Source organism: Poecilia latipinna, unplaced genomic scaffold, assembly GCF_001443285.1.
Source record: "Poecilia latipinna isolate Pla-1442-1.1 unplaced genomic scaffold, P_latipinna-1.0 Scaffold312, whole genome shotgun sequence".
NCBI lineage: Eukaryota > Metazoa > Chordata > Actinopteri > Cyprinodontiformes > Poeciliidae > Poecilia > Poecilia latipinna.
In genome coordinates, this window is record NW_015112928.1 from 283,931 (window position 1) to 297,576 (window position 13,646).

General features: G+C 37.7%; 1 long non-coding RNA gene across 1 annotated transcript in view; it reads right to left on the reverse strand.

Moving 5' to 3' along the window:
• Positions 1-3,103: 3,103 nt before the first annotated feature.
• The window catches only part of LOC106948909 (uncharacterized), a 29,555-nt gene continuing 19,012 nt past the window's right edge, over positions 3,104-13,646 (reverse strand). Inside the window, exons 2-3 of the long non-coding RNA XR_001425281.1 lie at positions 7,633-7,808; positions 3,104-4,299 (exon numbers count right to left, since the gene is read on the reverse strand). This is a non-coding gene — a long non-coding RNA (uncharacterized LOC106948909). The remainder of the gene's footprint in view (positions 4,300-7,632; positions 7,809-13,646) is intronic.

Genomic DNA, 13,646 nt, shown 5'->3' on the forward strand with positions numbered 1-13,646 from the left:
AAAAATTCCTTGTGATTTATAGTGTGACCTTAAGCCAGAACATATAATTGGAAGATAATTTACTTTGATTTTTACTGGTATAGTGTATACCAGTAAAAGTGAAAGTTGATATTTCACTTACTTTAACTTGTTTTCTCTCTCACTTAAGAATATCCCTGCAAGTTTTTTTGTTTTTTTTTGTTTTTTTTTATATAGAAACAATCCTGTTACATGCAGGTCGTGTGCTGATCTCCAACATATGGATATTTTTGTACTGCTCAAGAAAGTTTTTAGCTTGATGTCAGCACATGAACATATTTCAAACTTTGTCTAATATTAACCTTAAAAGGATAATTCAGAAAGTTTTAAACTAATCCATGATTAATCACTGCTGTAAATATTGAATAATGTGGCAAACCATGAATATACAGTATACTTGTCATATATGTTTGACACTTTCAATCTGAAAAGCTGTTTTTACTCCCAACTTATTGTGTTTCAGCCTAAATATTTGGTCTTGGACAGTAACAGATTAATCTTTTTCTTAACGCCTGTTTAATATGAGGTATCATTTGCATTACCCAAGTCTACAACTTTTCGATTTGTCGGTCCACTTTGACAACTTATCTCAAAGAAGGACACGATGCCTAGAGGAGGGTGGAGTCATTGGTTCAATGAGAAAGCAAAAAGCCAAAGAAAAGAGAAGCCTGCTTAACCACTGAGTGAGACTCTTGAGTTTATGAACATTGCTATAGCTTAACAGGTTTATTCATACCAGATCAAAATCAGTTCCTTAATGGAATGCTGAAATGCTCCAATAGATCTATCTCTCAAAATAGACGATGAGTTTTATTAGCATTCCTTGAGAAGTCAACAAACTGTTTGGTGGCTGAACAGAGATAGTGCTGGCCCACTTAGTTAACAGAGTCTGGAGACAGAGTCGGCCTGCACTGACCCGTGACTGCCATGGCCGACTGCATGGTAATCTCTCTGCTCCACCAAAATGCTGTTGAGTGTCTTTTGTCTCACTGCGTTAAATGCACTACATTTTTACGCTGCGGTTTCAGGAGCCACAACTTTTATGAAAACACCAGTTAAAATATAACTGAATTATCTAAGGTACCACTACAAAGAACAAGTGTGGGGTTTTTTTTACGTAAAAGAGTTTTGAACAAAAGGCAACTCAGTCTTTCTTGAGCAGACTGTGTTTAAAAGCAGCAAGCAGAATTAGAACAAAGGTCCTCCGATCCACAAGGAGGCCATTACTCAGGATCTACATTTTCTATTGAGTGGAATATTACATCTTTCTAGGTGTGGACCTGTCAAAAGACAAGGGGTTAATGCGGTGCATTGCAGTTTTAAAGCACACCTTGCTCTTTTCAAATTTTACCATTGTGCATGGCAAGATCAAACGAGCCCTTTCAACATGTCGCTGTGTTTGGGTGGCTTTCATGTCTTACCTCATTACTGGAAAACTTTTCTTTTGACTGCAGCCGAGGTTTGAGAGGAGTCTGGACAGACAATGTGGCTGGACGACTTTCAGGCCTGTACAATGAGAAGGCAACAAAGATGTTGTCTCAAATCCCTCTTGAGGTGCTGGAGCCCCAACTCTGTACTGTGGCCTGCAGGCCTGTGCACTACAGTCAAACTCCTGAAGCAGAGGATTTGTAGCTCTTCTGATCAGACTCTGCTCACGTGGAGGATAAGCTAAATCCTTGCAGGGAATCACTAGAAAAGCAGAAATGAGATGAACTCATACCCCTTCTTATTTTAAACTCAATTATGAAAGGAAAAATGGTGAAAGGAAGGCAAATCTGTCAAAAACAATTACATCAAATTCCAATTTAAGAGTATCGTAAGGGGATATTTTACAACTTTTTTAGGCTTCTGAACTACATCAAGTGTATTTAAAATTTATTTTACCTACATTTATCAAATCTGTGTTGGAAAAATTTAAAATATGTTTTTCAGTTCATTCAACTAGTGTAAAACCATAGGGTCTAAAGGCCAAAAAAGCAAGAAGATGAACCTTTCAGAAAACATATAAGTGAGGATACCTCTAGCTCCAAAATCTCAAAAACTCAACTTATCCAAGAAAACTGGGCAGAAATCCCATTAATGATGTTGCAAATGAACAAGAAATGAGACATTTCACATATAAATCTAAAATATTAATAGATTTATTATTATTATTACAAAGATTTTTTTTTTTTCTTACTTATGAAGACTGAAGATGAATGAAATCAAATTCCGGACTTTTCAAGGCTGTGTTGGCGAAAAAACAACATAAAATAGGACTTGAAGAATGAAAGTTGAAAACACGTCCTCATAAAGACATCTGTCGATGTCTACATGTGGCGGAAAGGTCGTTTGGGTTGATCAAATAGGCTAACAAAGCCTGACTTTTCAACATCTTTGTTTAGGCTAGATTTGGATGTGACGTTTTAGCTTAAAAAGTCACACTTCCAACAAATTTTTTTGGGCTCCTGAAAAACAAGAACTGGCCAACCTTATAAATCCACAAAGTCCATGGGTGCTCAGGATTTGGAAAAAAAATGAGGAGGAATAGAGAAAATCATATCCTGAATAACACACAACACATTTCTGAAAAAATAAAATACTTTATTCATACATGACACTTTTTTCAGTTTTAAATTATACCTAGTTCCAATCATTTCTTTGGGATATGGGCAAACAAGATTTTGGACCACATCCATGTGCATACATATTTTTTCTTACTGTGAGAAATAGGCTGCAAAAGTCAGAGAACTTAAAGACAATTGAGGTTTCATTGATCAGTGGAGGGTTCAAGAAGAAATCACATTTCACTTTTTTTTTTTTCTGGAAGACACTGTTCATCTCAAACACAAGAAACAGCGCTGACATTTTCGCTTTTTCCTTGATTTCTCATCTTTTATAGCCAGACCTTTTTTTTCTGTTTTTGCTACTTGTATGTTGATAGATTTATTTCCTCTCTCCCTGATGCTCAGTTTTTGTGAAGCATTTTATCACTTTTATCCTTTGATAACTGATCTACAGGGTCAGGTACGTGCAGTCTTCAAACCCAAAATCCATCATTAGATAATAAAGATATAAAATGCTGAAGAAGAAAAAAAAAGAAAAAAAAAAGCTGTTCCTGTGATTTAGCTTGAGAGCCAAATTGAAAATGAGATATGGGCACCTTCTGTGAATTTTCCACTCTGATAATTTTCCCTTTGCTCTGAGGTACCGGCCTATAAGAGCAAAGCTTTTGTTCCCTTTATCACTCGCTGTTCATTTGTCTCCCAGCCGGAAAAGCCATGTTAAGATAACGCCATCCTATCATCTGATTGTCTTATCAAACTTGAGAGACACAGCACCCCAAGTCACCGTGATGAAAAGGTTAAGCACTTCAGTCATCTTTGGTTACAGCTTGCTGCTAAAATACTCTCCCTTTTCAATAGATTATTTTGATTTTTACAAGTTTACTTTGTTATTTTTCTACTTCTATATAGCAATACTCAAGTTCTGGTTAATTTCTTATGGCCTCTTCTCAGCATTTCAAGTGCAAGAGTGTGCAACCATTACGCAGCATTTGACACCGGGGTCAGTCGTATTGCCCCACTTGAACTAAAAGACATTTAGTTTGGTTTAGAAAGTGAAAACACGGACACCATTAATTTGTTTGCTCTCCCACTAGTCATGACCGAAGCAAATGCCATCACCTCAAAGAAGTGGTCGGCCGTCCTCACTTTTATTTGTTTGTTTCTTTGGAGAGTGTGAGAAGTTCTGGAGCCTGGCTGCAGCGGACATTGCATTTGTGCAAGGAAGAGGGGCGGGTGGAGGGGGCGGCGACCAGGCAGAAGGAGAAAGCTATAGTGAGCTAGCAAACAAGTTAGCTGGTGACAGAGCGGGGGGTTGAGGAGGTGGTGATGGTGCTGGGAGGGGTGGGGATTCATTTAGCCAGGCATAGCTGCTCTTGTTTGTGGTTGTCCCTGACAGCGTCGGCACCGCTGCTCCAAAGCACCTGTGTTTGCTCACTAGCTTTCCCCCAATCTGCTCAAAAAATGCTGTGAGCATGTCACATGGTGGCCAGATAGCCTGGGCACCATGGGAATACAAAAGCCGGGGCTTTTAGAACAGTTAATCATTAATAGAGGCATCTCTTTTGTTCCCATTCAGCTCCGTGCTGACAGAGGCTTTGATATTACATATGGCAGACAGGTCAGACGCAGATATAGCCAAGTGCATCGACAGGAAGGAGCTTTCAGCTCAAATGATGCAGGGAGGTGAAAGTGGGTCTGCCTGGATGTGTGCCCTCACAGGAACATCCATGAATTTCTGCAGAGGATGGAAAGAACAGTGACATAGTGTGACATTACCGTGCATTACTATGTTTTAAATTAACAAAGCTCACACTTATTGTTCCCCTTGATTCATCATTATCCTGAGACCCAACAGTCTCGTCGCAGAGACAAGCCTTGTCACTCGGTTTTGAAACCTACGGTTTGTACACAAGGTTTTCAAAAAAATAAAATATAACCATGACGCAGCAATAACTAAAGGGAGATAATCTGGATCTATTTAAACATTGTGAGGTTATGGTGACATATTCGAGCTGACAGACGATAAAGCTCCTTTTGAAGTATCTTCATGTGACAACTGCAGTGTAGCTGCTTCATGTTCTGAAATTTGAGTCACATTTTTACGTCTGTCAAGAACAAGATTGCAAAACAGAGAGTTTTAAATGGACAATTAAAGCTGCAGTATGTAACTTTTATTTGAAACATATTTTTTTATATATATATTTGTTCAAACTGTTACTCTGTTGTGGCAGTAAAGTATACAGATAATTGCTCAAAAACATTCACCTTTCTCTGACTTCTTCCGGTGTTTCCAATAGTATCAGTGGAAATTTGGTCAGAAACAACCAATCAGAGTAAGGAGGAGGGTCCCAGTGCTGTTAATTATGCTTGTCTAGATGTTGCCCACACCCTCCCCTTTTCTCTCTGTTATACTGCAGCTTCTTCTCGACAACAGAGCCTGCCATGGCAAGTTAACATGGCCACCAATGATTGCGGATAAACAGTAGTCCCATTTTTTTTCTGCCATTAGTAATTTGATCAGCATGTATATGAGCATGTTTGACAGCGCTAACATCCTCCTACTGGCTCTGATTGGTTGTTTCTGAGGCGATGCACTTCTGCAGATGGCAATAGTAACACTGAGAGAAGGTCTCATGCCATACTGCCACAACATAGTGACAGTCTTAACAAATACAAATATCATAAAAATATATATTTTTCATAGAGTTACATCCTGCCGCTTTGGCTAGTTTTTAACACATTTCGGTTGAAAAACTAGAAGCATTTGATGTCTTACCTGACAAGAACTAGTAATTTAGCAATTTACTATAAATTCAGATTTTTTAGTCCTACTGCAGCTACTGATTAGTTTAAAAGGGGCCAAAGCAAAGTCAGACGTTTGCCATTTTTGAGCAACTTTAATTTTAAAAACATTTCAGTGGACTGAGCAATCACTACAAAGCTTTGATAATTATTATGTTTTAGACAATTATTTGTAATGAAGCTGATAACTATTTATCTGTCAGTATTAATGATGATGGATCCTCTCCAGCGCTGTGGCTGGTAGTACTGTAACTAAAGTTTGTCGACCAGAAAGAAGATGCGCAGGATGTGTGTGGTCAGATAAAGGGCATCATAGTGTTCGGTGAACTGGAATGGAAACTGTGTTGAGTGGTTGATTGGGTGAAGCTTTTTTGTTATTTGACCCAGTTGGACCTTAAATAAGACCGTGCGCTGTGTGAAAATCACACAAAGTGTTTTCCAATCATCACACCACTTTGATTATGCATTTTCAACTGAGTGCAAAATATCTTGCTGCAAGAAATGTCTCCAGAATTAAAGTTAGCTGTGACAGTCCAGCAAGTGAGTAGAGCAGATAAGGTTCAGAGCCAAAATATGTACAGGACTTTTTAAGATGACATTGAAAATAATTGAAAAAATAAAATAAAAATCATCAACCAAAATGTATTCGAACCAAAAGGCTTGACTTATTTTCTTCGCTTAAATTAGCATTTGATAAAAACTCGATTAATTAGGATAATTAATTCTAACTGCTTGAATTAATTTGATCTGATCACATTAAAAATCTATAGATTAACATTTTATTAAATGCTAAAATATTAGTATTTCATTCTTACACTGCTTCATCCCCCAAGACAGAAGAAGTCTGTGCTGGTAAAGGTCTATGACAGACTAGCAATTACCTTTACCTTCCATGATGGCAAACCAGGATTGGCAATGTTATGTAGTTAGATATGTATGGCTTTTAGCATTTTAACAGAAAATAATCCTTTCAGTTTTTTTTTTTTTTTTTTTTTTTTGCATCATTAACAGAAGTAAAAATTAAAAACTGATTGGCATGAGGGCAAATAAAAAAGGGAAAGGCTTTTTTGGACAGTCCCTGCAATTAATTAACATCCCCTAATCTCAGTTTGCTCTTCATCTTGAACCGTCAATGAGAAATCTGGGACTCATTTCAAGTTGGTCAAAGTCGACTTTGGAGCAGGGGAGTAATACAAATGCACGAACTTGCTTTCACAAAGCAGGGACAGATTTATCTGGAAGGGGGAGATTAGGTTTGCTCAGCCACATTCATATAAAAAGCACTGAAAGGGTCGGAGACAAACTCTTATCTGCCATTTACCTCAGCATGCCAATGGTTCTTTATTGAAACTTTGTTTCGGCCCCACCCTAACCTCCCCTTCAGTGCTAATAATACTGTATGGAAACCTGAAGAGGATAGTGGGACCACAAACATTTACGGCTGAAAATGCAGCACAAGTGCAGGCAAAGTGGCCACTCGATCTCAGATGCTCAGTGCGCCAGGAGTCAATCATTAACATGGCACTTTTAGTGATATCTGCTCTCTCTCTGGCACTGAGTGGAAGGCAAAAGATAAATTAAGGTTGTGTTTCAGGGAATGAAGTAAGGCTCCAGCTAGCAAACTTTAGGTGCTTTAGCAAACATACCAGCCCACACGTCGCCTCTTTCTGAGAGGATTGCAGTCGGTTCGACCTGCCCAACAACGGTGAATGCTTGTGCTTACGTCACCGGGGGAAATTCGCTTAAATGTAATGATATGTTGGTTTCTGGTATTTGTTTTTCATTTAGGTATCATACAAATGACAAATAACAAATAACACCTTTCAGTCATCCAACATTTTCTTTTCTTTTCTGTCCCAACTTGATCCAAGCACTTAACCAGAAAATAAAAAAAGGACGCCTTTGTCTTGCGAGAGTGTCATGCAGGGAAAGCTATAAATCTTTCCCTGCTTCCATGCAGCTCAACTTCTCTACAGTGTTTTTTATTTGCTAACCCTGGTCACCAGCGATAAGGGCCACTGATGTCCCTAAACTGTACTAACTTGCCTTGACATGCACATTTGTGCTGTGGAACCTGAAATAGGAGGGAAATAATGAGAATTTTTTTAAAAGTAGCAACTAATCCTCTGTTTCATTTTTAAGAAAATTAACTGGTTGAATTGAGTCAAATGACGGACTGAACAAGTGCGTGTCTCAAACAAAAGTTCCTGTTTCAAGAGGGAAGGAGAATTGCTGATGGATGGCTTGGCAAACATAGTTGACATACCTGGGCAATGCCACGGGCCGGTCACAGCTCAGGACTGAGGGGGACATTGTGTTTGAGTTTGTGTGAGCGTGAGTGCGTCAGCGAGGCTCCTCCAGAGCTATCCCTCTTCCCTCCGAGGCTTCCTCTCCCTCCTCTCCTCCGCTCGGGCCGTGGGGATCACTTCAGTCAGCAGAGCCCTGTTTGACAGAGACACAGCCTCCATATAAATCCCATCCTCCTATTTATTTGATGTGCAGTTCTACTAGGAAGCCTTCGATCCGTCCTCGGGGAGCCCGCATCTCAAAACACTCAAATAGTCTGGGTGTGCAGATAAGCTTGGGGCCGGAATTATACTCCCAAATTCACAAATCCTCACAGAGCTTTTTTTTTTTTTTTTTCCCCTCTCTTCCCGTTTTAAATCGCATTTACAAAGAAATCTGCATCGTAACTATTCCACCTGAAAATGTTTTGATACTTTAACGGGTCTTAGTATTCTTTTGTGCAATTAAAATACACAAAGATAAAACGTGGAGGAAAAGTATTTTTTTAGCGCATCTTTCTGAAGTGGGGTTTGGACTGTGAGATGGGTCAGTGCAGCCCTGTGGAAGAGGGAGCCTTTACGGAGAACACCCAGGAATGTTTAGTTAACTCGCTTGTCGCATTCAAGCCTGTATGTCAAAGGTGTTTACCGGGTGTTGACATTGATAGGCTGCTTAAAAGGTATATGATGGTATAGTTGTGTCTAGTTGAGATGTGTGCTGAATACATTTTCTTTTTTCTTTTTTTCTTTTTTTTTTGCAAAAAAAAAAAAAAATCTAAACAAAATTTGATATGTGCATAATATAAGAAATTAAAGGAAACCTTTATTTTAAGTTACTACAAACTCTAAATACTTAAAAACATTTAAAAGGGATTTTAATTAAATTATATTAATGTAACTAAATAGTGTTCAGTTCTCATTGCACACATTTTTAGAAAGCACAAGTAAATTCTTTGAATTTTGGTTGACCCCAAAGATAAAGTATAGAAAAAAAAAGAAAAAACATCCAAACTGGGTCACCATAACCAGTGGTTATGGTAACCCTGGACCGGACCAAAGCAATGACCCTCACACTGGTTAAAATTTTAGAACAATTTATGTAATGCAAATACTGTGAAGTACATGCATATTTAAATGTATTATTATGAAGTGAAATTACAGTGCATTTTGTTTAATAATTTAATACATTTTTATTAAATATATCTAATGCATACATAATTGCTTTCGTATATTTTTAAACAAGCAATAATCTTTCAACACATATTTTCCAAATTGTTTGAATTAAACAGCAAAAACTTACATGTAGCAATTTCAAAACGCCAGTAATTTTTATGTTATGCCTCTTTCCTGCTCTTATTAATAATGTTATGCAAACAAAGCATACTTACACAGGCATTTAGTTTTATGATGCAACAACATGTAAATCAGCTGATAATGTGCAGTCCAATTTCCCTTTATGTGGCACCACAGCAATAAAATATAGTGAGTAAGTTAGTGAAGGGCAATATAAATTTAAATGTTGACAGATCTAAAATGATTCTCAGCATATATATATGCATATATATATATATATATATATATATATATATATATATATATATATATATATATATATAAACTTGGGTCTGAAAGGAGAAAACTATGCTACCATAATTATAGTTTTGTTTAAAACAGAAATTAAAAGCATCATGCTTCACATTCACAATTTGTCTGAACTTAATTTTAACATTAAAAGAAATATGAACATGTCTCCATTTTAAGATTCATTTTCTTTTTTATAATGTACTTGCAACCAAGAGGATCCTTGCAAATCGCCCGTCTGTCTGTCTTTCTGCCTCTCTGTGCTTCCATCTGACCACCCACTGAGAAGCTTGTGGTGAGAAGCCAGTGTTCCTCACCTCATCCTGGCACCTCTACACTGACCCTACAGATGACAGCTAACCTGTTAAAGTACCTGGACATCCAATTAGTTTGGGTCACATCACCTCCACGCTTAGCAACTGAACCAAACACCAGGGAGAGAATCGTGGGCACCCCTCAGACTGTTTCAGGTAAGTGGAGCAGTGTTGTAAGTTTCCTATGACTCACACAGCTCTTTTCTCCACCCATGAATGCTGGAAGATTGTAGGTCGCGGTTAACTTTAGAAACGGAGTCCTCTCAGCTCATAAATTACACGGCAAAGGACAACCTTAAGCGGTGTTGAAATGCCTCGAACAGAGCTTTATTTCAGCGCTGCTGGAGCGTGAAGCTGGGAGCACCACCCCACAAGGAGCCTAGCTCTCACAAGCACACATAAGACGGCTATTTATCTTGCCGTACCTGAGGTCTGACATGCTGGCAAAGCACTGTCGGTGCACCAAAGGCGGAAGCAAAAACAAGCACTTGCTGTTTCCTAATGATGCTAGGTTTTTAGGGTGCTTTCACACCATATCATACCTTTTTCTTTTCTCTTTTTTTTTTCATTCATTCAAAAATGAAGTCTGGTCCCACATTTGAAATTTCAACATCGCCCCCCCCAAACCAACAAAAGGGTTTTCCTTCCTGGAACCTGCCTTGGCACAGCTTCTGGCACTTTGAAATCTGATCTGATAGATTAAGAGCTTAGCCATTAGAATAAACCATTGTGGAGTCATTATGAGTCGTATTTTCATGCTGGCGAAAAAAAGAACAGTTTTCATGCTGCGTCTGTGAGTAGAAAAGGCTTTTTGTAACCACAGATCATCACACTGTTTAAATACATTTTAACCCCAGTGAGAAAAAAATGGAAGCTTACACAACATTTGAGCTTTATACAAATGTGACAGTAAAAACAGGCAGTGAACATCTTTTCTTTTTTCTTTTTTATTTTTTTTTTAAAGGGCTGCTTCACAGCATCATATTGTGTCGAAATCATCCTGAGTCTGACCACCCAAGGGGTCCTGACACCACAACCTTTACAGAGGGGGATGGGTCTCGCTGTGTGTTTGTATTTTGGCAAGTGTCTGCTCACATGCATGAATACGCTCTTCCGTCTTATGTGTATTGATCCTCCTATGCATTTCACTGCTCCTCTTTTTTTTTTTTGTTTGTTTGTTTGTTTGTTTGTTAGAGAGCCTTTCCTAGTCTTCTTTTTTTTTTTTTCTCCACAGCCCTGGCATCAGAATCAGCCTGCTTCTACTTCCTGCCACATAGACAATATCACACAGATTGAGTGGGAATACACATTCAGCGGACAAAAGTTCAATGTAAATGCAAAACAACCAAACGGCTCCTATGGCGGTCTTATTTTTCCCTCTGAGGGTTTCCTCTTTTAACTTGAAGTCTTTGTTTGGTTCTTTGTTTGACTATGATAGTTTTATTTTCTGTTTTTAAAAAGAACATGGTTTCCCTATTAAATCAAGATTCAAAGAAGTGTAAGTAGAAAAAAAAAGTAGGAAATTCAGCTTTTTGTAAACATTTAACATTTTATGAGACTTTCTTTGTTAAACATCTCCAGTTTTTAAAATTTCTTATTGTAATTTTTATGTATGAATCATCGCTAACATATTTTGTGTGGATGAAAAACCTCAGAGCGCCTTTAATAATACCACACCAAAGTATTTGTTGTATGCCTCCGTAAGCCAATAACTTGTTCAAAAACATGAATCTCTTTAAAAATTCACAATGTTTCGTAGTCCTTTAAAGCCTGAAACAATAAATACATTTCAGAAATTAAAATTTCTAAAAATTGATTTTTAGAAATAATTTTGTCTTTTGTCCCCTCTTTAGTTTGTTGTTGTTGCAGCATAATCAGTACCATAGGCTTGTGTGGCAATTTAATTGTCATTATAAAGATGATGGCTCCCCTTTACCTTATTGTATTAAAAAAGTTGTCTTTGACACAGATTCTCCTGAGACCTCTGCCTTTTAAACATTTTTTTTTATTTTCTCAGTAACATCGGTCTTTATAAAAGTATTAAATGTTGTTTAAAATTTTAAAGCCCTAAAAACGGATTTTTAAATGTATAATTATTTATTAAATGTATATATATATTTTTAAATTATCCCTTAGATTTCTCCTTTTTCTCAGAATTAATATTTTAGGTTTTTTATAATTATTATAACCAAAAAGATAAAGAACTTGTAAGCACCTCAGACGGTATATTTACTTAATCCAACAGAAATTTGGGGAAATAAGTGCTTTTGTAAAGGAGACAAAGATCTCAGGATTTGCTTAAAAAAATTACACATTTGGCTTTAGGTTGAAGTTAAATTCTGCATCTTTATCGCGCTCTGTTATTGACTTGTGCTTCTCTCTCGAAGACGAAAAGAGAGGTCAGGCCTTATACCCCCCAACCCCGGCCTAAACCCTGCCTTTTATAGCAAAGTGGGGAGCGATTCAACCTTAAACGAGCACACATGCAGGCAACAGAGATACACATGCGATAACCTGTTCAATTAGACAACACCCACCACTACAGGCAAAAAGTAGACAGATAAATGACCATACAGTATGGTGTACAATGGGAATTAAAAGTATAGGGCAGCTGGGCTCTTATCTGGCCAGGGAAGAAGAAACCAGGCAACAAAGGGAGGCCTACGACTAAGAGGCTTGATGCATGGGAAAGCCATGGGCCGGCCATTGTGGCTGCCCTTCTGCTGAGCAAATAGTCCAAACTGTTCATTCCCCATCTCCTATTCTCTCGTCGGTACATTGTTTGTGTCCTTGCATTTCATTCTGACTGGGGAAGATTGCTCTCAGGGCCAGTGAGCAAACAGTCCAGAAAAGAGCCAGCTATCTCCTGCCGTTCCCAGGAGAACTAGCATTTTTATTTCGGCTCCAAGCTGTCAAAGGATTGGAGAGTTTATGTCAGGATCCTGAATTAATTGCTTTAAGCCTCAGGGCCAATGCCGACGTTTTTTTTTTTGTTTTTTTTTTTTCTTATTACCAAATGTTTTGTAAAATGTTTTCTACCAAATTATGCATTAGCCCTCCTCCTTCTCCTTTTTTTTTTCCTTTTTCCTTTTTTTTTTGTTTTTTTGTTTAGGAGTCGCCAAACATTTGGTATTGGATACATACCGGGATGGTTTGCTGCAGTACAAATGATGCGTTTAGATGTTGTTGACAGCACAAAGGCGTGAATGGCGACTGGCTACAGCGCGGCTGTTAAGGATTTGGTAGAGCAAAGGCAAACAGCAAACTTTCTGTGTGGGTGTGTTTTCTTCTATTGCAGGATGGTAAGTGCACGAGCCAAGTCTGGCAATAAAGTGTGTCGGCTTACAGATGCCTCAATAAACCATAGATGTTCAGACATTTGGTGGACGAAGCTTTAAAGGCTCTTAAATATTCCCTATATGGCCAAATGGACTTCACAACCGTCTGTCACCTTTATATTCCTCCCATGATAATGGTTACATTATAACAAAACACAATATATCACACTGCTCTGTCTAAGGATCAGTACTTTCCATCCTGCATATAAATAACTTTGTCAGTAACATCAGCAGTGGAAGTGTCCACTTTTACACTGATGATATGGTAATGTATATCTCAACATTCGCATCCAAGCTGGCCCTCGTTCAGCAGGAGTTGGCTTTTGAAACTGTCCAATCAAATCTTAGTCACTTAACCTGCCACCCATTACCACTATTCACAGTTCACAGATGGAATGTGAAGTACAAATGTGCGGGGCTTACTTTGTGGTTATTATGTCAGTCATGCTTCAGCTTCATCTCAAGCAAAAACTGACATTTCTATTTCAGAATGAATTCCTGTTTTCCCATCGAATCTAAAAGTAATAAAGCGTGTGAGGAAGGAAAGTTTCATTCTAGCACTTTGTACTGATAAAAGTGCTTCAAAGAATAAACAAAACAGAAAAAATATGAAATCTGCACAAAAACACTTACTTAAAAGAGAAGGATGAACACCACATATCAAACAAAATAAAAAAAAATAAATAAAAAAAAAAAAAAAAAAAAATTATTATATTTAATTAAATAATAATAAATTTTTTTTACAAAGAAAAAAAAATTAAA